We start from the raw sequence: 27,204 nt of genomic DNA, 5'->3' as shown, positions 1-27,204 counted from the left end.
GGGTAGGTGTTTTTGTTCCTTCTGAAGTCCATGATCATCTGTTTTGTCTTCATTAATTAACATTGATGTGAAGGTTATTCTCTTTGCACCAGCTCTCCAGGTGTTCCACCTCTTGCCTGTAGCTGGACTCATCATTGTTTGTGATGCATCCCACCACCGCTGTATCATCTGAAAACTTTACAATGTGACAGCCTGGATGGGTAGCTGTGCAATCATATGTGAGCAGAGTGAATAGGAGAGGGCTCAGCACACATCCCTGAGGAGAGCCAGTGCTGAGGGTTATGGTGGAGGAGGAAAAGTTGTGGATCCTTACAGACTGAGGTCTGTTTGTTAAGAAGTCTAGGACCCAGTTGCAAATGGAGGGGCTTAGTCCTAGTGTGAATAGTTTATCCATCAGGGTTTGGGGGATCATGGTGTTGAAGGCAGATGTGAAGTCCACAAAGAGTATATGGACATACTGTAGGAGTCCTTCTGCTCCAGGTGGGTGAGAGCAGTGTGGACCACAGAGGAGATGGTGTCCTCTGTTGATTGGTTCTCATGGGATGCATACTGATGAGGGTCCTCGTTGATGTTGATGGTTGTTTTGATGTGGGTCATGACCAGTTTTTCAAAGCATTTAGCGACTATCAGGGTGAGGGCCACTGGCCGATAGTCATTCAGACCAGTCACTGTAGAGCTCTTTGGGACTGGGATGATGGTGGTGGTCTTCAGGCAGGTGGGAACTGTTGCCAGAGTTAGTGAGGTGTTAAAGATGTCAGCCAGTACCTCGCAGAGCTGATCGGCACATTCTTTCACAACTTTCCCGGGGATGTTGTCTGGGCCGGTTGCCTTGTGCGGATTAATCCTCATGAAAGTACTCCTTACTTCTGCTGAGGTCACACTCAGAAGCTCTTCATCCGGTGGTGAGGTGAGTCTGGAGCTGGGTGGTTTGTTCAGGTCTTCAAAGCGTGCATAGAACTTGTTGAGGGCATCAGGCAGTGATGGGTCTTTGGGGCATTGTTTGCTCCTGTTTTTATAATATGTTATACACTTAATGCCCCTCCACATGCTCCGTGGGTCTTGTGAGGTGACCCTCGATCATTTGTGCATACTGTATGTGGCCTTGGCCTTCTTAATACCAGCAACCAGCTCTTTCCTTGTTCTTCTCAGCTCCTGTGAGTATTCAGACCTGAAGGCAGTGTTCCTGGCTTCCAGCAGGGTGCGATCCTCTACATTCAGCCAAGGCTTCCTGTTCGGGTAGCTCTTAACATATCAGGTGGTGGTGACGTCATCAGCACATTTACAAAGTACTAATGTACTCCAGAACTGAGGATGTGTATTGTTCCAGGTCTGCCCCCCCCCTCCCCCATTTTCAGCAGCACCTCCAAATCTGTTCGTTCAAAACAATCTTTCAGTATGGAGCCACTGTTCTGGATCCAATATTTAATTTTCTTTTGTACAGGTCTGGAGCATCTCAGCGGGAGCAGGTAAGCAGGAGCCAGGACTATTGAGATATGATCAGAGAATCCTAGATGGGAGTGAGTTTGGCTTTGTATGTGCATCTTTTATGTTTGTGTAAACACGGTCCAGCGTGTTGTTTCCACGTGTTGATATGGCCACATGCTGGTAAAATCTTGGGAGGCAGTCTTTTAAATTCACGTGATTAAAGTCACCAGCCACTATGTAAAACGCCTCAGGCTGTTTGTTTTGCAGCGAGCTGAAGAGATCATGAAGAATCCACCGAGCGTCGTTACCATTAACATCCGAGACAATATAAACAACTGTTATGAACACCACTGTGAACTCACAGGGTAAATAATGTGGTCGACATTTCACTGTTAGCTGCTCCAAAGCCTTGGAGCATCAGTTTAGTGTTTTTAGTTCCAGGTCTGTAAGACAAAACAAAATCAAAGCAGCAAAAGAATAGTGCCCACCTGGCTTGTCTTAGATTCAAATGTTTTGCAATCTTGAGATATTCAATATTTTTGTGGTTCATCCATACTAGAAAGGGGTCCTTTACGCCCTTGAGCCAGTGCCTCCACTTTTCGAGAGCCAACTTGATGGCCAGCAGCTCACGTTCACCCACATCCTAGTTATGTTCTGAAATCGAGAGGCTTCTGGAAAAGAAAGCATATGGGTGAACCCTCCCATCGCTACCATGCTGACTGAGGACAGCTCCAACCCCAGTGCTAGAAACATCAACCTCCAAATTAAAAGGCCTGTTGGGGTCAGGCAGGGGGCAGAAGAAAACAGAGAAAACATCCTTGTTCCAGACAAACTTGTTTTTGGAAGATGTTAACGAGTGGAGAGGGCCAGCAATGGAACTGTAGTTCTTAATAAACTTCCTGTAAAAGTTTGTAAAACTAAGGAACCTCTGGAGTTGTTTCCTATCTTTAGGAACCAGCCACTCAGTGACCATTGAAACCTTGCCAGTGTCCATAGTGATTTTATCTGGGGAAATGTTGAAACTGAGAAACAAGGTCGAAGTCTGGTGAAACTCGCATTTCTTGGCTTTGACGAATAGATTATTTTGTAATAATCTGTCTAGGAACAACCTAACATGTTTGCAGTGGGAGTTTGTGCCATTGGAGAAGACCAGGATGTCATTGAGATAAACAAAAACGTACTGGCCCACCATGTCTCTGAGTATGTCGTTAGCTAAGGTCTGAAATACAGCTGGTGCATTAGTAAGGGCAAACGGCATTACCAGAAACACATAATGACCATCGGGGGTGTTGAACGCCGTTTTCCATTCGTCACCCTCCCTGATGCGGACCAGATAATAGGCGTTCCTCAGGTCCAATTTTGTGAACACGGTGGACCCTTGGATCAGGTTAAAAACTATGGACATGAGAGGCAATGGATATTTATTTTTAATTGTGATTTTGTTAAGCCCTCTATGGTCTGAGAGAACCGCACTGGTGTGCCAACAAAAAAGAAACCTGCCCTTGCTGGAGACGCTGAAAGTGTGATAATGCCAGCTTGAAAGGATTCTTTGATGTAGTTCTGCATGGAGGTGTGTTTTGGACCGGATAAAGAATAGAGGCTACCCCTAGGGGGTGTGGAACCGGGAATGAGATCTATAGCAAAGTCATAGGGTCCATGAGGGGGAAGATAAGTCACTTTGATTTTACTGAAAACTTCCTTGAGATCATGGTACTCCAATGGGACCTTAGAGAGGTCCGGGTAGGTCTCCTTAAGGTTCTCCAAATTGCAAGTAGGTGAGACAGCTTCAAAAGGGTAGGTGGTGAGACCAACCAACAATTTCTTTTCCCCTCCAGTTTATATGGGGATTGTGTTTGCTCAGCCAGGAACAACCAAGGATGATAGGGAGTTGAGGTGAATGAATCACAATAAATGTGATTGTTTCCTTGTGATTACCTCCAAGCAGCAAGGTGATGGGTGTGATCTCTAGGTTGGAGACATTAAGAGAGTGACCATCCAAGGCAAGAACCTTGTGAAACTTTGAGGACTGAATTAACTCAATGCCCACGAATTGGGCAAACTGGTGGTCGATAAACTCAGTGTCAGCCCCGGAGTCAATAAAAATGGACACAGAGGCAGGTTGCTGACCACTAATTAAAATTTCTGCGGGCACAGAGAATGGGGAGGAGGTTCTGGGGTTTCTAATATGACTCAGCAGGCACCTCCTCTTTCCTGCTGAGTCTGGCCTTTTAACGGGCACTGTACTATGGTGTGGGTGCTCTACCCACAATAAAAAAGATGACGTTTTCTTCTCCTCTCCTTTTCTCTTGGGGTGAGTCAGCTCCTCCCCAGTTGTATGGGCTCTTCCAACTGGGAAGTGTTTGGGGCGGGGACTGTAGGTGTGGAGTTAGATAAAAACTTTGACTCACCCCAGGGTCTGGAAGGTCTCGTTGACACATTACCCCTCTCACGTCTTCTGTCCCACAGACGTAGATCCACTCCGGTTGCCAGGTCTTCCAATCTCTGGAGGGATTTGGGGTCATCTTTGGTTACCAGTTCATCCTTTTTGTTCTAGTTAAGACCTTGAGAAAAACATCAGTTAGAGCATCCTTGATCCAGCGACTCTCGGCCGCGATGGAATGAAACTCAGTGATGTCCTCAGTTACTTATTTATCTCCATGCTTTACTGAAAAGAATTTACGGGTGGCTTTGCTTTCAGACAAAACAGGGTCAAATACTCTACATAACTCTTAAGAAAAACCAGCAAAACTATAACAAGACCGGGCATCCCTCTGCCACTCCGAAGTGCCCCATGATTTGGCTTTACCTGAGAGTAGTGATATTACATACACCACCTGGGATCGCTCTGAGGGGAAAGAAGAATGCTGCAGTTGAAAATTAATTTCACACTGTGTGAGGAAAGGACAGCATTGATCTGATTCTCCTCTGAACAGTTATGGGGGGGGGATAAATGTGGTTCATTATAAGATACAAAAACACGAGAAATCGTTACCTGAGTGGCTGACGTGTGAACAGAGTCGGGGGGGGGGGGGGGGGGGGTTTGCATAGATTTTAAGATGACCATCATGACCTGCGCATTAGACTCAAGTTTAATAATGACCCCCTCGACACCAGAGCACCATTCCAGGGTTGGTGCTGGATCCATCTTGGCCAGATTCTACTGACAAGGACCAGTGGGATCTGCACAACAACACCAAGACCAAAAGTGATTCAAAAATTTTTTGTCTTTAAAACTAGCTCTGATGGAGGTCTGGGTCCTGGGTGGGTCCTGGGCCGGGTCCAGAAGTGTTAGTGAACTTGGCTTGGAAGAGGAAGTACAGAGGTACTGGATTCTTTTCACTAACCTTCTGTGTTGGTGGTGTAACAGGCGCTATTGTCACGCTGGAGACAATGACGTCACCCCCAAGGAGTGACAGCTGCAGCGGAGCAGACTGTAAGTCTATAGAGGTCCAGAAGATAGGGGCGATCCAGGTCCGAGATCCATGAGTTGTGGCAAGGGCCATACACAGGGTAATAGAGGGCAGAAAACTTAGTCAAATCTGTGATCCAAAGTCGTCGTCGTTGCGGGGGCACAGGGTCAGAACCAGTAGGCAGACAAAATCCAAAAAGGGGTAGGCAAAGAGAGGAGTCAAAGAACGGGCTGAGGTTCATGGCAAGGTAGGAGGCAGGGTACAGAATGCTGGACTTTTATTACTAAGAAAGGTTTGAGAACCTGGCACTGACTGGGTGAATGCATGGAGCTCAAGTAGTGAGTGGAGCAGGTGGAGTGCATGAGCTTAATTGCAGAGTGAGGTGTGGAACACAGTGGAGCAGGATGAATGATGGGAGCTGAAGGAGCTTGGCAGGGGAAAACAAAACTAAAACTAACAGCCAGGGCAGGAGAGGTGCCAAAACCATGACATGAAGAGGGTAAAGCCGAAAGAAGAACTTGGTACATTTCCACAAGTCGTTTTGCATTCTCACAGCATTTTCAGAGAGAAGTTAGTCTCTCTAGAGCTGATTCCGATTTTTACTCCAAGCTAAATGTAGTTGTATTTTTGTTAACGTCATGCAAAGAAGACAAAACATTTAAAGTCCAAATTTGGCACTGAGGAGAGCTGACTGGCTGCCATTAGTCAGAAAATCTGTGAGAAATCTTTATAAACTGTCTATGAAAGATCTGACCAGATGACTCTGGCTCAGTATGAATGTTGAAACACCCGAACCAAGCTGAAAACTGATTAATGTTTGGAGTCAACCTGGTTCAAGGTGGCCATCACAGCTAAGCAACAGTAATAAACACTGACTAACTATAATTCAGACAATTTAGCAAACACTGAGTTAAAATGAGGTGTTCTAGTACACTTTTTAGTAGACTGATCTCCAGCTCAGACCTACCTGATTGAGTCAGATCTCCTTCAAAGCTTAACTATTTACAACTCAACAGTTTTCTTTTTCTGCATTTCTTTAAAATGTCTCAGAAATCTTCAAGTTCATCCTCTCCTCGATGGGACGGAACTGTTGGTTGTTTGTCCATAAGCATGAGAAGCCTGGTCTTTATCTGGTCTTGACTGAATGTCTGTTCTTTTTCTAACACAACTCTTCTGATCGTTGTTGGTTTTTTCCACTTGTTCAGGTCCATTGAGTCCAGCAGCAGGTTTCTGCTGTAGTTCCCTGCAGCTCCTCATATGTGTTTTTACCAGAGTCCCCTGTCACCCTGACAGGCTGCTGTCTCTGAGGTGTTTGAACAGGTTTCTATCTGTGAAAGTCCCCGATAACACGACTGTTTAACGTCACAGCTCTGTGTGTTTCATGGAGCAACACTTTGCTTTGGATTCAGATATATCATAGCTGTGGAAATCCCACAAAATGTCAGAGATGGAGGATAAAGCTGCCTGATGATTGCCTCTTTGGTCTGATTGTATTCAGGGGAGAAGGGCACAACGTGTCTGTCACCAAACAGAAGGTTAAAACATCAACTCTTGTTGTCATGTGAAAGAGTGGTCGCTGCTTTCAAGAAAAATGTCCAGAAGATTTGCTGCAGTCCTCAAAGGAATGCTACAGAACAGTGGTCCCCGACCCCCGAGCCGCAGACCACTACTGGTCCATGGGTCAATAGCCTATGTGCCACGGACTTCTGTTCTAGCACTTCTGTATTTTTTAGCCACGCTGAACACTTCCGGCTCGCAGGCGACAGTGACGATGTTTATAGAATTATTCAGACGTCCTCGAAAGCTCCAACGTGTAAAAAGGACAAAGGATTTAAGCCGCATGCGTCCAGTTTCATAAAAGACTTCAAAGGTAAGTTAATTAATCGTTTCAAGTTCACCAAAATGCCTCACATACATCTAACGTAGCCAATCTTACAAACGTGTTTTGTAAACGTTCTGTGTTAACCAAGGCCTTATTCTTACAGATTATTATTCAAGTATTGTTGGGTTTGAGCAGGTTTAGCTGCATCTGGATCTTTGCTACTTATTAAAACTACTTATTAAAACTACGTATTAAAACGCAGTAAAAAGAAATGGGTCCTGCAGAAAAACGCTCCGATGCCACATTCAGTGAAAATGTACAAGAAGTGGAACTTTTATTTAATGACTTGAATAAATGTAGTCAGTCTTGGTTTCTGATCATTATTCCAAAGAACGTCACTTTTGAACATCTACTTGTTTTTAGGAGTGAGTCAGTTTTGAAGCAAAAGTTATTTTAAGTCAAGCTTGTGTACAAAACTTGAGCTGAAGTCAAACCTGTTGAATATCAGACAACATAAACTCTTTACATTCAACAGATGTCTGCTATATGGTTTTATGGAGCTCACTGTTTGTAGCAGCCCTTAAGAGACGTGTTCTTCCACTGTGCAGGGCACGGCAGGAGGAGATGATGAGAGGGAACTTCTGGTCTGGTCTGGATGTTTGTGAGAAGTGGGGACACACCACCGTGAGGAGGCTAGAGCCGAGATCAGATCCAAACACCAAATACAAACAAGTTGTTCCACTGAGGCACCGGCGGAGGACAGGAAGTGATCCACGTGGAAACCCTCAGATGAAGCAGCTCTTCTGTTCAACCATCCATGTGGTTACCTTTCTCTGACTGACTACATGTTTTAAATGTCCAGGAGCAGTTGAGGAAGCTGTGACTTAAACCAGAAGGTGGAATGTTAAATAATGTTAAATACAGAGTTTAAATCTTGTGCCTCATTTACCTCGAGTCTTATACGTTTTCTACAGTAATGTAACATGGTCATATGCTGGTGAAGATTCTCAGGTTTGAATTGAGAAAGCTCCTCGGATGAGGAGCAAAACATCTTCTGTTACAAATAAAGTCCAGTTGTTTTTGTATTGAACGCTTTTTTTAATGTAACATGGTCATCAAATTAGTTTTTACTAGAATGGTTAAAATAAAACTGGACTCTGAGCCTGTCTTAAATCAAAATACATTTTTTTGAGTGATAATACATCCATAAAAAGACAAAGTCAGAATGTTTTGAACATTTTATTTTATAACTTTACAAGCTTTGCTTCACAGAACCAGTTTACATTAGTGCTAATGAAGTGATGACACTACAAAATTAAATGTTCCACTACTGAATTAAAAAACAATACTGTCCAAATATTTTTTGTGAAGGATGACTGTAGTGTCAGGGTAGTCCTTGAAGTCTGCAGGTAGACTTTTACGTATCTGCTCTTCAGGTATCAAATCCTTTTACTGTAAATAAAAAGTTGATGTGATGATCCAGCTGACCGTGGACTGATGGACACTGTACCGGTCAGCAAGGTCCTGTACCTTGGATCAAAGGTCAAGGTAATTTAAGAACAGGAAGAACTCATCAATGGGCTGCAGGGTATGGGTTGAGGAAGTGGAGAAATAATCATAAATAACAATGAACAACTGACAACAACTAACTAATAATTCAATCTCAATGTCACTACCTGTGCAATAACCTGTCACACAACCTGTGTGGTATATGTTGATATGTGCAGTATATATATATATATATATACACATACATATATATTGTGTGTGTGTGCATTTTAGCTTATATTACTACCTTGAAATACTTATTCATTCAAATTCATCCTGCTGCGTTGTTATATTCTACCGTGTTCTTGTTTACTATCTCGCTTTAGGACGTTGTAAATATTATAATTACTTTTTCACTTTTTGATACTTTTTTGTGTACCCTTATTGCATGCTTTTAGTGTTTCTTGTTTGTTCTTTCATTTTTTAGCGAGTCAAATCAGTTCTCATCCTAAGCATTTAATTGGACTGTTAACCCTGTGTTAACCTGCATATGACAAATAAACACAACTTGAACTTAATGAGAGTTCCTCTCAGTCCTTGGTGAACACTGACGATGGATGACAGAGCAGCTCAATCCTGGTCCAGAAACTCATCAGGAGGTCATATGATGCAAACCATCCATCCATCCATTTTCTTCCGCTTATCCGGGGTTGGGTCGCGGGGGTAGCAGCCTAAGTAGGGAGGCCCAGACTTCCCTCTCCCCAGCCACTTGGTCCAGCTCCTCCAGGGGAATCCCAAGGCATTCCCAGGCCAGCCGAGAAACATAGTCCCTCCAGTGTGTCCTGGGTCTTCCTCTGGGTCTCCTCCCGGTGGGACATGTCCGGAACACCTCACCAGGGAGGCATCCAGGAGGCATCCTCAACAGATGCCTGAGCCACCTCAACTGGTTCCTCTCCACGTGGAGAAGCAGTGGCTCTACTCTGAGTCCCTCCCGGATGATCGAGCTTCTCACCCTATCACTAAGGGAGAGTTCAGACACCCTGCAGAGAAAACTCATTTCGGCTGCCTGTATCCGAAATCTCGTTTTTCAGTCAAAACCCAAAGCTCTTGACCATAGATGAGGGTAGGAACATAGATCGACCAGTAAATTGAGAGCTTCACCTTTTGACTCAGCTCTGTCTTCACCACAACAGACCTGTACAGCACCCGCTTCACTGCCGACGCTCCACCTATCCGCCTATCGATCTCACGTTCCATTTTTCCCTCATTCATTGAAAAGACCCCAAGATACTTGAACTCCTCCACTTGGGGCAGGACCTCCTCCCTGACCTGGAGAGGGCACTCTACCCTTTTCCGGCTCAAGACCATGGCCTCGGATTTGGAGGAACTGATCCTCATCACGGCCGCGTCACACTCTGCTGCGAACTTCTCCAGCAAAAGCTGTAGATCACAATCTGATGAAGCCAACAAGACCACATCATCTGCAAAAAGCAGAGAAGCGATCCTAAGGCCACCAAAACGGATCCCCTCAACACCTTGGCTGTGCCGAGAAATTCTGTCCATAAAAGTTATGGACAGAATCGGTGACAAAGGACAACCATGGCGGAGTCCAACTCTCACTGGGAACAAGCCCGACTTACTGCCAGCAATGCGGACCAAGCTCTGACACTGGTCATACAGGGACCTAACAGGCCGTATCAAAGGGCCTGGTACCCCATACTCCTAGCGTACCCCCCACAGTGCTCCCCGAGGGATGTGGTTGAATGCCTTCTCCAAGTCCACAAAGCACATGTAGACTGGTTGGGCAAACTCCCACGCACCCTCCAGGACCCTGCTGAGAGTGTAGAGCTTGTCCAGTGTTCCACGGCCAGGACGAAAACCGCACTGCTCCTCCTGAATCTGAGGTTCGACTATCCGACGGACCCTCCTCTCCAGAACCCCCGAATAGACCTTACCAGGGAGGCTTAAGAGCGTGATTCCCCTGTAGTTGGAACACACTCTACGGTCCACCTTTTTGAAAAGGGGGACCACCACCCCGGTCTGCCAATCCAGGGGAACTTCCCCCAATGTCCACGCAATATTGCAGAGTTGTGTAAGCCAACACAACCCCACAACATCCAGAGTCTTAAGGAACTCTGGGCGAATCTCATCCACCCCTGGGGCCTTGCCACTGATGAGCTTTTTAACCACCTCGGTGACCTCAGCACCAGAGATTAGAGAGCCCAACCCAAAGTCCCCAGGCTCTGCTTCCTCAGTGAAAGACATGCCAGTGGGATTGAGGAGGTCTTCGAAGTATTCTGCCCATCGACCCATGACAACCTGAGTTAATGTCAGTAGCACACCACCTCCACTATAATTAGTGTTGGTGGCATACCGCTTTCCCCCCGAGATGCCAGATGGTGGACCAGAATCACCTCGAAGCCATACGAAAGTCATTTTCCATGGCCTCTCCAAACTCCTCCCACACCTGGGTTTTTGCATCAGTGACCACCCAAGCCACATGCCGCTTGGACTGCCGGTACCCATCAGCTGCTTCTGGCATCCTACAGGCCAAAAAGGCCCGATAGGACTCCTTCTTCAGCCTGACAGCATCCCTCACCACCGGTGTCCACCACCGGGTTCGAGGGTTGCCGCCGTGACAGGCACCGACAACCTTACGGCCACAGATCTGATAGGCTGCCTCGACAATAGAGGTGCGGAACATGGCTCACTCGGACTCTATGTCCCCCTCCTCCCCCAGAACATGTTTGTAGCTCTCCCGGAGGTGGGAGTTAAATCTCCATCTCACAGGAGACTCTGCCAGACGTTCCCAGCAGACCTTCACAATACGTTTGGGTCTGCCAGGTCTGACCGGCATTTTCCCTCACCTTCAGAGCCGACTCACCACCAGGTAGTGATCAGTGGACAGCTCCGCCCCTCTCTTCACCCGAGTGTCCAAGACATGTGGCCGCAGATCAGATAAGACAACGACAAAGTTGATCATCGAACCGTGGCTTAGGGTGTCCTGGTGCCAAGAGCACATAGCACCCTTATGCTTGAACATGGTGTTCGTTATGGACAATTCATGATGAGCACAGAAGTCCAACAACAGAACACCACTTGGGTTCAGATTAGGGGGGCCATTCCTGCCAACCACACCCCTCCAGGTCTCACTGTCATTGCCCACGTGAGCGTTGAAGTCCCCCAGTAGAACAAAGGAGCCCCAAGGAGGCGCACTCTCCAGTACCCCCTCTAAGGTCTCCAAAAAGGGTGGGTAATCTGAACTGCTATTTGCCGCATAAGCACAAACAACAGTCAGAACCTGTCCTCCCACACGTAGGGGAAGGGAGGCTACCCTCTCGTTCACCGGGGTGAAAGCCAACACACAGGCACCAAGATGGGGGGCAACAATTATGCCCACTCCTGCTCAGTGCCTCTCGCCAGGGCAACTCCAGAGTGGAAGAGTGTCCAACCATGAGCCAGAGCCATGCATTGAGGTGAGTCCGACTATTTCTAGCTGGAACCTCTCAATCTCACACAGCAGCTCAGGCTCCTTCCCCACCAGTGAGGTGACATTCCACATCCCAATAGCCAGCTTATGTAGCCAAGGATCAGACTGCCAGGGTCCCTGCCCTCGGCCACCACCCATCCCACATTGTACCGACCCCTTTGGCCCCTCCCACATGTGGTGAGCACATGGGAAGGTGGACCCACGTCTCATTTTCGGGCTGTACCCGGCCGGGCTCCATGGGTAAAAGCCTGGCCACCAGGCACTCGACAGCGTGCCCCACCTCCAGGTCTGGCTCCAGAGTGGGGCACCGGTGACCCACGTCTGGGCGAGGGAACATTGATTCAAACCTGAAAAATAAAAAATAAAAAATACCAATAAGTGTTCAAATTTACCTACACAATGTAATAAAAATAATAATAAAACCGAGAACTCTTTATGAGAGTTATGCTTTAAAATAAATTAATTATATCTCAGGAAATTAAATGTTTAATTGAAGTGAAACAGTGCTGGTGTCACATTAAAGGAAACTGCAGAGAATATTTCAGAGGTGTAACAGCACTGAAGTTGCTGAGTAAGAAGATACAAAAATCTTTACAGATTAGAAAATGCATGTTAAAATCTGAATATTTCTTTGTAAGTATCTAGTTACAAACTTCTAGCAAATCACTCATCATTACTCCAACACCAAATGTACAACTGCAGGGTCTGGAGCCGAGGCATAATCGTGTTTCTTACTGAGTGCTGCAGCTGGTGTGTTCTCCTCCTCGCTGTCCTCTTTGCCTTCTCTCCCAAACCACCGGTCGTGATATTTTAACTTCTGTGTCTTCTTTGCGGTACAACTCTTGCAGCTACTGCTAAAAACAAACGAGAGCAAGAGGCAACCGGAAGTGATCCTCTTGGCTGAAATTTAAACGGAAGTACGTCACCACTACCCGTGGCATATAGGCCATTGGTACCGGGCCACACAGAAAAAAAGGTTTTATTTTGAAAAATCACTGGATTATCTCCACCACATCAGTCTATGAGTCACTCTTGACGCAGGTCAACAAACACAAGTGGCTAGTTTCAGTTTCTGTTAGGCACGCATGCACAGATTGGTTCTACATTGCCCGTGCATCTGGTGAACTGAGAAATTCAGCTACGTGGCCTGGAGCCGACACGCGTATGCGCGCCACTGTATCTGCACATTTTGAAGAATTACACTGCATATTTTTCAACCTGCCTGACAAAGAGTAACTGTCAAACTAAAACTAAATAAAACTATAATTTTAACAAGCTTTCTAATATCACATGAGAGCTGTTCCTTCTCATTTCTGCTTCTGCTCTTAAAAAATCTCCGCCCCTAAAAGTTCAAAGTCATGGACAATTTTATTAGAAACACAAAAATATAATTAAAGTGTTGCAGTATGCATAACTTCCTGCACTTTTGTGAACAATCTGATGTGTGAATCAATGCAGGAGTTATCTGAACTTTCGCTTGAACTGCAAAAAAGAGATGATGATCTCGGCTCATAAAACTCTTTGTCATGCAGTCAGAATATTTGAAGCGATGCTGAAAAGACCAGGACACTTTTCTGAAATGAGCATGAGTGTTGAGATCAGCTCTTTTCTAAGCCAGTGACAAAGCACTAAATATTATGCAGTTTTTTCCAAGTGTGGCCAAAAATTCAGAGCAGCACTTGTTGTCCCACGGTGGATGCCTGAATTCCCAGAGAGTCATACATTCCCAGATGAATCTGATCTGCTCCCCAAACCGAGCTTCTTTACACACTACCATCTCTGACCTGCTCTTTCTCAATATTGTTGGACAAACCAATTTCAAATAAAACAGGCCTATGATCTGAAATCACATTCTCATATATTTCCAGGTCAGTCACAGACAAGTCTTGAGAGAGAACCAGGTCCATTGTGTGTCCATGTTCATGTGTGGGACCAGCCACCCACTGAACCAGGTTAAACGTGTCAGTGAGGCTGAGAAAATCCTTCACCAGCATTTCCTCTGGACAGCAAACATGTATGTTAAAATCCCCATCAATAAGGACTCAATCATAGTTTATCATTATTCTGGTCAGGAAATCAGAAAAGCCATTCAAAATGTTATTACATTTAGGGGGGCGGTAGATGACAGCACATAGCACCGGGTCTGAGTGACTCACCTCAAATAAAGTCACCTTTAAAGTTGATTTTATAAACCACCGCCATTCCTCCTCCATGGCCTGACATCTGAGGGGAGCTTAGGTAAGAACAACCATCCGGTAAAAGTTCCACAAAAACACTGGAGTCAACAGCCTCAATCCAGATCTCAGTCACGTAGAGGAAATCCAAATGACGGGAACTGAAAAAGTCCCTCAGGATGAAAGTTTTGTTTGCCAGAGATCTAGCATTCACCAGGAGAACCCTGGCAGAAACCACGGCCTGCTGTCCAGTGGACCGGGGAGCTTGGGGCAGTGTCTTCAGGCTCTGAAGGTTCACTTCACACTGGTGGAGCTGGGGAAAGCAGGAGTGGTATGGCCAAATGCCCACATCCAGGCCAGTGACAGGTACCAGACAGGTATCAATAGGATCTAGGAAATGCCAAGACACAGCAAAATAAGGAAATAATCTATTTCTTATCTGGGAAATGGAAGTAGAATGGGCCAGGCAGATCTTTCGTTTCACCAGCCGTCCTCCACATTTACCACGGTAACAATGACATTTCCGCCAGCATGGCCGCATCAGTGCCCAGAGGGAATGAACTGGGACTCCTGGCAGGAGCGGGGATAAGTTTTCTGTCCACCATAGTCAAATGCATTGAGATTCCTAATGACAATTCGAAAATACAGGAGAGATTGGCAATTGTACACAAGCACAGACAGTGAAGCACAAAATATAAGAAAAAAGCAATCCAGACCAAGAGCAACAGACGGCCACACACACTGGCGCTCCTACCAGCAGAGACGCTGACCGCATGTCCCGCGGGGATGAAGCGTCTTCATCCACCTTCAGCTGTGTCTCAGAAACCAAAGCAGCACAAACGAAAATTTTAACGGCACAAACCAGCTCAAAAGTAGCACTAACCACTCATTGTATTTACTGGAATTTTTGACATGGGTGGGGTGTCAGCTTCACCTAGCTCAGCTATGTGCCCTGCAGACAGTGCACATTTTACGTACAGGAGCGTCTCCTGACAGCTCTGTGGAGCGCGCACAACTGCTAATGTGTCAGAACTCCTGCATACATTTCAAAGATAATAAATAAAAAAGTTTACAGTAAAACAACCACGGAACCCCCCCCCCCCAGGCAGACAACGTAGGGGAAACACTGCATGCAGTGTGGATGTTGTAGGTAACCAGGAAAATCCAGAGTGCACTTTTAGTGGTTTGAGTACTTTCCTATGGATGGATTTGTTCATGAAGACATAGAAACAGCGCTGGGTGGACTAATATTTCATGGTAAATATTAGTCCTCATTAATCCAGGGGGGGCTGGAGATCCGAATGAATATTTTTTAAATATGGGAGGGACACGTCCACTTCATATATAATTGCTGCAATGCCTATACTTGAATCTTATCAGACCAGCCACAAGCTGTTGTCAGATCCATAGATTCCTCAGATTGTTATCTATCTGAAAAACCAGTAGGACCCAATACTATCACCTGCTGCGAGATGAGTTTAAAGGTTTAAAGACAGGTGCTGGAGGTGGGAGGGGGAGGAGAAATCTTTAGATTACTTCTAAAAGATGAGACAGGGAAGATGGAAATGACCATCATAGTACACCTGTGATTATTTAACCCTTTCATCGGTTTGGAAGATTTCCAAGGTGACGCTGGGAGAGGAGGAGGTGGAGCTCAACAGGTAAGAGAAGGTGAGGAGGAACCAGCAGAGTTGATGTGGTGATCCGATCAGACGGACAGGGTCAGAGTATAAAATACATTTAAAAAATCGTACACATCCAACAGAGGCTGAGCAGAAAACGAGGCGATCAGTGCTGCGTTCAGGGTGACTCAGAAAATACACAACCAGCCTCAAGCTATGATACATATTTATAGATGTTTCAGACCATTCTAAAGTTTCCAGATAAACTATTTATTTACCTTCATTATTAAACTAATTGGATCTTTCTGCTCTGCTCCTGCAGAATAATCCTGTTGAGTTAAGATCTAGCTTCAGGACATGCTTCTCTTTGTTTTTAACACAATGTCGGATTGGTTGAATGTTGGATTCAAACATAATGAAGTTTATTTATGCACACAGTTCTTCTGCCAACCCAATTGGACCATCAGACCACAGTCTGGTGATTCTCACCTCCACCCACACTTGTGTTGTTTACCCACCTGCAACTGCAGAGAGAAGGTGGTAGAAAGTCTGAGGAGGCCTCAGACTCTGTGAACTACATGAGGAACACCTCAGTGTCGTGACTGAGCGGAGAACCATCAACCCCTGTGGAGAGAGGGTTCTTTTTTCCACAAACAGGTTGCATCATGACTGAGCAGAACAATCAGATGTTAACAGATGGAGACGGGGAGTCATTAATATTTCTGACTTTAGGAGAGACAGAGTTGATCAGTGAAGAACTGAAGAACCTGGTTCAGCAGAAAACCACCTTAAATACATGTGGTCTGAATGATTTAAATTCAGAGCAAGAAAAAAGCTCAAAGAGTTGGGCAGATAACCACAATTCAGCTTGGTACAAACTGGGTACTTACCTGCTGATAATCTGGTACAGTTCTTCTGGTTCAGTTCAATTCAATTCAATTTATTTCTATAGCTCCAAGTCCCATCAGAAGTTGTCTCAGGGCACTGAACAAAATAAAAACATTTACATACATAAAAAGCAATTAATAAAAGTTCTCTATATAAGAAAGCAGCAGATTGCTGGTGAAGATTCTCAGTCATCCAGGACACGATAAATTCAAAAAACGTTCAGTACAAAAACAACTGGTCTTTATTTGTAACAGAAGACGTTTCGCTCCATCATCGAGGAGCTTTCTCAATTCAAAGAGCAGAGAGTGAGGGGTTCAAGTTATAAGGCTGAGATAAGATACACGTACATATGTAGATTGACAAATCACACCTTAACAGTAGGGGTTTCTTAGGAACCCAGACCTCCACTAGAGATCCTGTTTTAATAAACCTTTTAAACCTTTCCTGTGTTTCAGTGCATTTCCTGAATCCAAACCCAGTTCTTGTCTGTATAATCTGGCCAAAATGGATTCAGCACCTAACCAGGAATGGCGCTCTGGTGTGGAGGGGGCCATAGTAAAATTATAAACGAACATGCAGGAAATGATGGTCATGTTACGCAACATGTCTTACCAAGCTTCTCCTCAGGCCTCTACTAACCCTCCTCATACCCTAACAGCAACACCTCATCATGCTGCACCCTACCACGAACCTCATCTGACTCTTCTGGAGCTGTTTAAAGGGGATCCTGACCAATGTCACCCTTTTCTCATCCAGTGTGAGATCCATTTTCAATTGCAACCATCATCCTTCCCATCTGAACGATCTAGAGTGGCATACGTCATCGCCCTGCTTTCAGGTAAAGCTAAGTCTTGGGGTACAGCTGAATGGCAGAGAGACTTAAGGAACTGTTACTCATTTAAAGATGTCTCTAAAGAGTTGTGTCGAGTATTCGTTCCTGTGTTACCGGAAAGAGAGGCTGCACGCAAGCTATTTTCTGTAAAACAAGGAAGCAAGAGAGTAACTGAATATATTATTGAATTGAATATATATTATCGGTGGCTGTGGCTGAGTGGTTAAAGCAGTCGTCCTCTAATGCAAGAGTTGGGGGTTCAAATCCACCAACTGTCACGGTCAGCGGCCCCCGCTGCCCCCCCATCTGCCAAGCCTCTGCCACCTCCTTCAAGCTGCAACCAGAAACCAACATTTATATCTTCAAACTATCATCCCACAGTCTTAATCATTTCCTTCTATTTCAAGTTTCTGTCTCTGTCTGCTTTTTATATTTTTTGTTGTTCTGCTTGGTGTGTGATTTTCTGTTTATCTGTTTCTGTTATGTTCCTCTCATTCCTCAGTCTGCTTCTCCACTCAGTCTTTATCATTCACACCTGTCCCTCATCAGCCACTTGCCCAGGTGCTCTCATTACTAACTCTCCCTCTGTCACATAAAAAGCCTTTCTTTCCTTCACTCCTTGTCCGGTGATTGTTCTATGTTCTCAGACTTCACAATCCTCTTCTGCCTTGCCTGGTTTCTGCCCCCCTGATGATCTGCTCTGCATTATTTCTGATCCAATCTGCCAAAAGTAAGTTTTGCTGCACTGACAGCCTTTTGTTTTGTTGTTAAAAAAATAAATTGTTTTGGTTTTTGAACTCCTGCCTCACTCATCTCTCTGCAATTGGGTTCCAACATTGAGGATCGTGACACCAACAGTCAAATGCCGAAGTGTCCCTGGGCAAGACACTGAACCCCTTGTTGCCTCTGATGTGTGTCACATCAGTGTTTGAATGTGATAAAGCTCTGATTAGTCTCTTTAGAATGATTTATTCAATTAGATTTGTAGAGATCTAGTATAGAGCTGTATGAATGGGTAAATGAGGACACAGATTGTTGTGTAAAGTGCTTTGAGTATCTCGATAAGATAGAAAGGCGATATATAAGTACAGTCCATTTACCATTTCCATTACTTTTTCTGGATGTAAATCACATTTTTTGGATGATTGTTTCCTCTGGTATCAGATGATGAGCAGCTGGAAGGATTTTTACTGAAACTTTTTTACTTTTGGACATTTTGTTATGATGCGTAACCATAGCAACAAGGCAGTTTTCTACACCCAACAGCTGATTAACATCTCCAAAGCTCAAATAATATAACTACAGCCCCAAATCTGAAATGAGTTGAAAAGGATGCATTCTCATCTACCTGCCAGCTGTGCTTGAGTGCCTGACCACTGAGATCCTGGAACTAGCAGGAAACATGGCTTATGACAGCGGAAGGACAGGATCGTCCCTCTGCACCTACAGCTGGCTGTCCGCAGCGACGAGGAGCTCGTCAGACTGCTGGGAGGAGTGGCTATTGCTCTGGGAGGAGTTCTGCCCAGCATTCGGACGATCCTACAGCCCGGGGGAACTGAGAGGCCAGCCGAGTCTGGGTGGACTGATCAGACGGCATCTGCAACCAGTTTCTTAGGATCCACTGTGGTATAGATCTTTACAAGAGATCCTTCCTGTCTACAGTCTCAGTATCTATAACATCTCTTAATGAAATGAGGATAACGAGTTACAACAACAAATAATTTCCCTTTGGGATTAATAAAGTATTTTTGAATTGAATTGAATTGAATTTGCAAGATCTATAGGTATCGAACTAGTTCCCTCTACAATGTCTCACAAAGTCCTTGCACTGGATGGCCACCCCCTACATGATTCCAATTTTAAAACAACACCTATAACTCTTATGCTAAGTGGTAACCATCATGATAAAAATAAAGTTAATTGTTATCGACTCGCATGATCTCCATGTTGTTTTGAGAACTACTTGGTTGAGCAAACACAATCCCTGCATCAATTGGAGGGGTAAAGAGATTGTGGGATGGTCAGAGGAGTGCTTAGCTTCTTGTCTTGTTGATGCTATTGCTTCCCCTGTCAATTCTCATGTGGTTAAAGAAACATACCCCGGTCTCTCCAAAGTACCCATCGAATATCATGGTCTGAAAGTGGTTTTAAATAAAGTAAAAGCTACCTCTCTACTTCCCCACAGATCTTATGACAGTGCCATCGACCTAATTCCTGGTTCAACACCCCCTAGGGGCAGTCTTTACTCCTTGTCTGGTCCTGAAAATGAATCCATGCAAAAGTATATTAATGAATCCTTCCAGGCTGGCATCATCAGACCCTCTGTGTCCCCTGCTGGTGCAGGGTTTTTTTTCATGGGAAAAAAAGATGGATCGTTCACATTGTGCATTGATTATCGCGGTCTCAATAAAATCACTGTAAAAGAAAAAATATCTATTACCACTAATGTCTTCTGCTTTTGACTTGATTCCATCGTCTTCTCTAAACTGGACATAAGAAATGTCAACCACCTGGTCCACATCAGAGAAGGAGACCAGTGGAAAACCACCTTCAATACTCCCAATGGTCACTACGAATATTTAGTTGTGCCCTTTCACTAATGCACCTGCAGTATTTCATTCTTTGGTAAACAATGTTTTAAGACACATGATAAATCAATGTCTTTGTCTATCCATCCATCCATCCATTATCTTTACCCGCTTCTTCCATTTTGGGTCATGGAGGTCGCCGGTGCCCATGTCCAGCAATCACTGTGCGAGGGGCGGGGTACACCCTGGACAGGTCTCCAGTCCATCACAGGGACACATAGAGACAAACAACCATTCACTCTCTCACTCACACCTTGGGACAATTTAGAGTCACCAATCAGCCTAACATGCATGTTTTTGGGCTGTGGGAGGAAATTGGAGTACTCGGAGAAAACCCACGCATGCACGGAGAGAACATGCAAACTCAACCCAGAAGGGCCCCAGACCGAGATTTAAACCGGCAACCTTCTCGCTGAGAGGCAGCAGCTCTACCAGTTGTGCCACTGTGCTGCCCTGTCTTTGTCTATCTAGATGATATTTTGATCTTTTCCAAATACATAACTACTCACCACAAACATTTCAGGGCAGTTTTATTAAGGCTGCTACAAAACAAACTGTTCACCAAAGCTGAAAAATGTGAGTTTCACCACTCCGCTACATCCTTTCTAGGCTTTATCTCTCCAGACCAGATCACTGTGGATATTAGTAAAGTCATGGCTGTTTTGGACTGGCCCATACCCAGAGATAGGAAACAACTGCAGAGGTTCCTAGGGTTCACCAATTTCTATAGGAAGTTTATTAAAAACTATAGTCTGATCTCGGCCCCTCTGCACTCTCTGACATCATCTAAAGCCAGGTTTACCTGGAATGGATCAGCTGACCTCGCTTTTTCCACGCTCAACAAACTGTTCTCCTCTGCTCCCATTTTACATGCTCTGGACCCAACCAACCAATTTATTGTGGAGGTTGACGCCTCCAGTACCGGGGTGGGTGCAGTGCTTAACCAGCGCAGTAGGGAGGGGAGAATTCACCCATGTGCCTTCTTCTCCAGGAGCCTAACCACAGCCGAACGCAACTATGAAGTGAGGGAATGTGAGCTCTTGGCGGTCAAGTTGACCCTCGAGGAATGGAGACACTGCTTGGAGAGCGCTAAGGAACCATTCCTAGTCTGGACTGACTACAAGCATTTGGAGTACCTTAAAACCACCAAAAGACTCAACCCTAGGCAAGCCAGGTGGGCTCTGTTCTTTTGTCGTTTCGATTTCATCTTATCCTTAGACCTGGATTTAAGAACATTAAACCTGATGCGTTATCACATATTTCTGAGGCTGACAAAACTCCCCAATTCAGGAAGGAGGTGGAGCTCATTCTGCCCAACACTGTGCACCTGGCTGTTACCCAGCTTGAGTTAGCCCTCATGTAGGCCAACCAAACCCATCCTCCCCCTCCTGACTGCCCCAAGGACCGAGTATTTGTTCCAGCCAACCAGGTAAAGAACATTTTAGATCTGTGTCACCAATCACGACTTTTCTGCCACCCTGGCATCACTAAGACCCTAGACCTAGTCAAGGCCCAATTCTGGTGGAAGAACCTTGTTAAAGATGTCAAAGAGTATGTTATTTCTTGTTATGGTTGTAGTCAAGCCAAGACTACTAGATGCCCCCCTGCTGGTCTGCTCCATTCTCTACCTATCCCTTCATGTCCATGGTCCCACATCACTATGCATTTCATTACTGGTCTTCCCCCACCATCTGACAATTCTGTTATCCTCACTATTGTTGACCACTTTTCAAAAATGGTTCATCTTGTACACCTCAGGAAACTACCCACATCCAAGGAATTAAGTGAGATTATGGCCAAGGAGGTCCTTCGTTTGCATGGCCTCCCAGCGGACATCGTTTCTGACCGGGAACCACAGTTCATGTCACGTTTCTGGAAATAATTCTGTAACCTCCTTGATATTAAAGTGAGTCTGTCCTCAGGTTTTCATCCCCAGTTTGATGGGCAGAGCGAGAGGGCGAACCAGGAGGCGGAGACCAAACTCTGGCTGTTATGTGAAAATGACCCCAACAAATGGTCCACCAATTTCCTCTGGGTGGAGCTAGTGGCTGAATAGGCCAATCAACTAGTCGACTAGTCGATTATATGTCACCCCATTGGTTTTTATATTTACAGTCGACCAGTCACACACACCCTCCCCCCGCTGTTCCCAACTCTATTCCACCCAATCCACGTGGTACATTAAATAAAATAAAACTAAAAACAGCATCATTTTTGCAGCTTGATAATTGTTTTGCTTTTCTTTCGACTTATTTGCAGTATGATAAATGGTAGGAGAAAGACAAAAACACATCAAAGATAGAAAAATTTACAAAAACATAACAGGTTGAGCAGAGTAAGTAAAGACAGTAGTATAGTGAATAAATGTGGTCAGGTTGTCCTCCAGCAGTCTAAGCTGGGATAACTAAGGGACAGCTCAGGAAACCCAAGCTAACCCTTACTATAGGATTTATCAAAAAGTAAAGACTTAAGCCTATTCTTAAAATTAGACAAGGTGTCAGCCTTACGGACAGAAACTGTAAGTTGGTTCCACAAGAGAGGAGCCATATAACTGAAAGTTCTGCTTCCCATTCTGCTTTTGGAAACTCTGGGAACCACAAGTAAACCTGCAGTCTGAGAGCAAAGTGTTCTTTTAGGAAAATATGGAACAATAATTAAACTGGGTTTCTTTTTCAGAAACAGATCCTGTCTAACCCTGAATGCTAGAAAACGCCTTGTATCTGTGACTTTCCTTCCCTCAATTGATTTTGGTGATATTATTTACATGAACGCTCCTACAAGAACCCTGCAGATGTTGGATGCTGCAGATGTTGGATGCTGCAGATGTTGGATGCTGCAGATGTTGGATGCTGCAGATGTTGGATGCTGTCTATCATGGTGCACTAAGATTCATAACTGGCTGTGATTATCGTACCCACCACTGCACCCAGTATTCATTGGTTAACTGGACATCATTAACTTCACACAGACTCTCTCACTGGTACATTTTCATCTTTAAATCACTTCTTGGTCTGCTGCCTTCATACATCTCCTCCTACATGTCTCTGTGTGAGTGCAGCTACAGCGTGCGCTCTCAGGACATCATTACCTGCAGTGTTCCCTCAGTGAGGACTGAACTAGACAAAAGGACCTTCTCCTACTCCGCTCCTGTTTCCTGGAATATCTTACAAAAAGATTTGAAGCTCTCGACCTTTGACCTCTCTAAGTGGCTTTAAGAATCTGTTGGACTCCTGGCAGGGACCAACGCAGATGTTCCTGTTTTTAGTTTTATACATTTGTCTCGGAATCTAGTAGTTTTTTTGGTTTTGTTACCTTTTTCCTTTTAGCCATCCTATTTGTTAAAAAAAAAAAAAAAAAAAAAAACTGTAGTATGAGTTTTTATAACTGTTTATTGTTGTTGCTGTTGTCCATTGTTGTCATCTTTCTTTGTTGAAATCAGGTCTCTCTTGTAAATGAGTCCTCGAGGCTCAATGGGATTTACCTGTATAAATAAAGGTTGATTGATAAGATCTGTAGTATATGATGGAGCTAAGTTGTTGAGAGCTTTGTAGGTTAGAAGTAAGATTTTAAATTATATTCTGTATTTGACAGGGAGCCAATGGAGAGAAACTAAAAGTGGAGAAATGTGATCTCTTCTATCGACTCTCATTAAAATCTGGCAGCAGCATTTTGGATCAGCTGAAGACGTTTTAACGAAGTTTGTGGACACCCAGATAGTACACAGTTGTAATAGTCCAGCCTAGATGTGATCAATGCATGGACCAGTTTTTCTGCATAATTTTTGGACAAGATGCTTCTAATCTTAGTGATATTACACAGGTGGAGGAAAACGGTTTTAGTAACATTTTTAATATGGGGTAAAATATCCTGATGCATGCTCAATAATCCAGGTAGAAAAATCGAAAAAAGTTAAATCTGGTCCTCTGGACATTAAAAAAAAACAAAAAACAAAACAAAGCAAACAAATATAGAAACGTTTCGTCTCTCATCCAAGAGACTTCCTCAGTCTGAGGTGTTGTTTTCAGCTCAGTCTCTTAAATAAATTTCGATGGGGTAAAATACATACTCGTATCAAAAAATAATACCACAGTTGTCAACTTTGGAAATGGAGGCAAAATTAAAGCCATTCAGAGAAAGTGAAAGACTGCAAAATTTATTCCTAAGAAGCTCAGGTCCAAAAACCCCAAACTTTGTCTTGTCTGAGTTAAAAATAAGAAAATTATGGGTCTTCCAAGTTTTTATGTCTTTAAGACATGATTGTAACTTAAGTAACAGATTGGATTCATCGGGTTTCATAGACAAATATAATTGTATATCATCAGCATAACATTGAAAATGTATCCTATGTTGTTTAATAACTTTACCAAATGAAAGCAAATATAAGGTAAATTGGTCCAAGCACGGAACCCTGAGAAACTCCATAACTAACTTTGGTATATGAAGAAGATTCATTATTTATGGTTGAAAACAACAAAGTCCATGCTCAATAATCCAGGTATACGATCCAACATTTTTCATTCAGGTCATCTGGACAGTTTCTTTATTGTGCTGAAACGTTTCGCCTTCAATCCGGAAGGCTTCATCAGTCAAGGAAACACACAACAAAACTGATTTTTCCCCCATTTCCCATTGCCTAACCCCCAACAGCTTACTCTAAAGTGGAACAAACCAGTTTTGCTTGTGATAAGACAGTCTCTGTCCAGAAAGAAACTGTCCAGATGACCTGACTGAAAAATGTTCGATTGTATACCTGGATTATTGAGCATGGATTTTGTCGTTTTCAACCAGTTTGACATGACTGTCAACAAGGAAGAGGGCTGGCAATGGAGAAGGGGGCGTACCAAAGACACCATCTTATCACAAACAAAACTGGTTTGTTCCACTTTGGAGTAAGCTGTTGGGGGAGAATCAGTTTTGTGTTGTGTGTTTCCTTGACTGATGAAGCCTTCTGGATTGAAGGCGAAACGTTTCAGCACAAAACAAGAAACTGTCCAGATGATCTGAATGAAAAATGTTGGATTGTATACCTGGATTATTCAGCATGGACTTTGTTATTTTCTTTAGAATTTTTGAGAAAAAAGTTAGGTTAGATATAGATCTATAATTGGCCAGGATTTCTGAATCAAGGTCAGGCTTCTTAAGTAAAGTTTTAATTACAGCAACCTTAAAGCTCTGTGGTACGTAACCATTCATTAAAGACAAATGAAGTAGATCCAAAATGTGGACATTAATTAGTGGAAATACCTCTTTAAACAGTCTGGTTGGGATGAGATCTAGCAGGCATGTGGATGGTTTGGATGAGATTATTATTTTTGACAATTCAGAGCTCAACAGGATTAAAACTGTCCAAACATACAGTAAATCAGGTTCTAGTAATATTTCTAAATTATTACTTTATATATACTTGATACTTACAGTTTACTTGCCCGGTATTTCCTGGGGTGCTTATTAAGGACTTAACATGTACATATTAAGTACTTACATGATATTATCTGATACTTCCTGGATACTTACACAAATCTTACCCAGCGCTTGCAGTTTACTTACCTTGTATGCACAATGTACCTATCCAGTGTGTAAGGTGTACTTACCTTGGTTGTACCATGCCTTTTTATAACTGTCTATTGTTGTCGCTGTTGTCCAGTGTTGTCATCTTTCTTTGTTGAAACCAGGTCTCTCTCGTAAATGAGTCCTCGAGGTTCAGTGGGATTAACCTGTCTAAATAAAGGTTGAATGAATACTTACCTGCTATGTACAGTGTTCTTTCCTGGTTCTTATACGTGTACAGTAGTTATCTGTCATTATCTCTTCCAGGGTGTGTACCAGGCTGGGTTATGTATTGGTACCAAGTCTTTTTCAGCCGGTCCTCCTCAGAACAATGACCTGTTGCAGGTCTACAATTTGACCTTGCACCTCAGACCCCTCAAAGGGATCTGAGCTGTCCTAGTTCTGAATGATCCACTGTGGTCTCGGCCCTGCTCAGACCAGCTGTTAGCTCTGTAGCCTTGTCAACATTAAACCTTTTCTCCAAACTGAAGTTGTTTAAAGACCAATCTTTATCAGACGGAGATTGTTCAGATTCTTCCTACAAAGAATCACACTTCTGAACATTCCCTTTACCAACTCTCCAGCAGAAAACACCTCACGTCTCCTGCATCTTTCAGCTGCTGCAGAGCCTCGTCCTATCTGGACAAAACAGCTGGCTCTGGGAGGGTGCTGTTCTTGGATGACTTCAGTGGTTTTTAGGGATTAATTCTACCCCCCATCCTGGATTACTGAGTTCCACACAAAAACAGATAAACCCTGCAGTCGTGAGGTGTGTCGGTTCTGTGTGCAGAGACATTCTGATGGATGTGCTTCACTCAGATGGGAAGAAAAAGGACAATTCTGCTGTTCTCAGTCACTGTACTGTCGTCTCTGTTGTGGATGTTCCTGAACTGTTACCTCGCTGTACTGAGTCAACCCTGCTGTTTCCTGTGTTTTAATTATCCATACGGTACTTACAATTATGGTACTTACAATCGACTTCTGTATGTTGTGTTACTTTAACCCCAACCATTCATAAATCACAACATGCAGCTCATTCAGGAGATTAATGATATGGTTTGGTTTTTATGTCTTTTACACTTTTCAAAGTGGCACAGAGGTTAGAGAAGGTGAGCCTGTGATCAGAACGTCTATGGTTCAACTCCCTGGAACAACAACATCAAAATGTGGGTGGGAAAGGTGAAACTCCTACACCTGCCTCCACCCTCATTTGACCCACTCTGGGCCCCTGAACAAGGCCCTTAAACAGCCCCCCCCCCCTCCCTTGGGCACCCTAGTTGACAGCACAGAGGGCTGTGGTAGCTCATTGGTCTGTGGTTGCGTCAAGAAGGGCATCCTGCGTAAAGACAATTGCCAGGTCTTCATACAAGTTAGTACACTGTGGTGACCCCTGAAGAAGGGAAAAGCTGAAAGAAGGAAAAAATGGTATTAACACTTGAAAAACAGGTCTTAAGTTTTTATGTTACACAAATATTTCCATTGCATTAAAGAGGCAAATTGAAGAAAGTTATTTAATGTACATGAGGATGTGGAGGTCCTTCAAACTTTTGCACCCTGTAAGGGGTTGTTGAATCCAAAAAGTTTAAGAACCCCTCATGTAATGTATGTATGTAAATGGACTGTACTTATATAGCACCTTTCTATCTTATCAAATCATTCTAAAGAGACTAATCAGAGCTTTATCACATTCATACACTGATGAGACACACATCAGAGGCTATGAGGGGTTCAGTGTCTTGCCCAGGGACACTTCAGCATGTGACTGCTGGTGGATTCGAATCCCCAACTCTCGCACTAGAGGACGACTGCTCTAACCACTCAGACACAGCTGTCCATATAGTATGTATGTATGTATGTATGTATGTATGTATGTATGTATGTATGTATGTATGTATGTATGTATGTATGTATGTATGTA

General features: G+C 44.0%; 1 protein-coding gene across 1 annotated transcript in view; it reads left to right on the top strand.

Annotated features, from left to right (window-relative positions):
* chrm4a (cholinergic receptor, muscarinic 4a) overlaps window positions 1-27,204 on the top strand; it is a 91,063-nt gene that overhangs the window by 50,604 nt on the left and 13,255 nt on the right. The window lies entirely within an intron of this gene.

Source organism: Nematolebias whitei, chromosome 24, assembly GCF_014905685.2.
Source record: "Nematolebias whitei isolate Nwh7 chromosome 24, NemWhi1, whole genome shotgun sequence".
NCBI classification, from domain to species: Eukaryota; Metazoa; Chordata; class Actinopteri; order Cyprinodontiformes; family Rivulidae; genus Nematolebias; species Nematolebias whitei.
The sequence above is the reverse complement of the archived record's forward strand: the minus strand, read 5'-3'. Positions and strand labels throughout refer to the sequence as shown.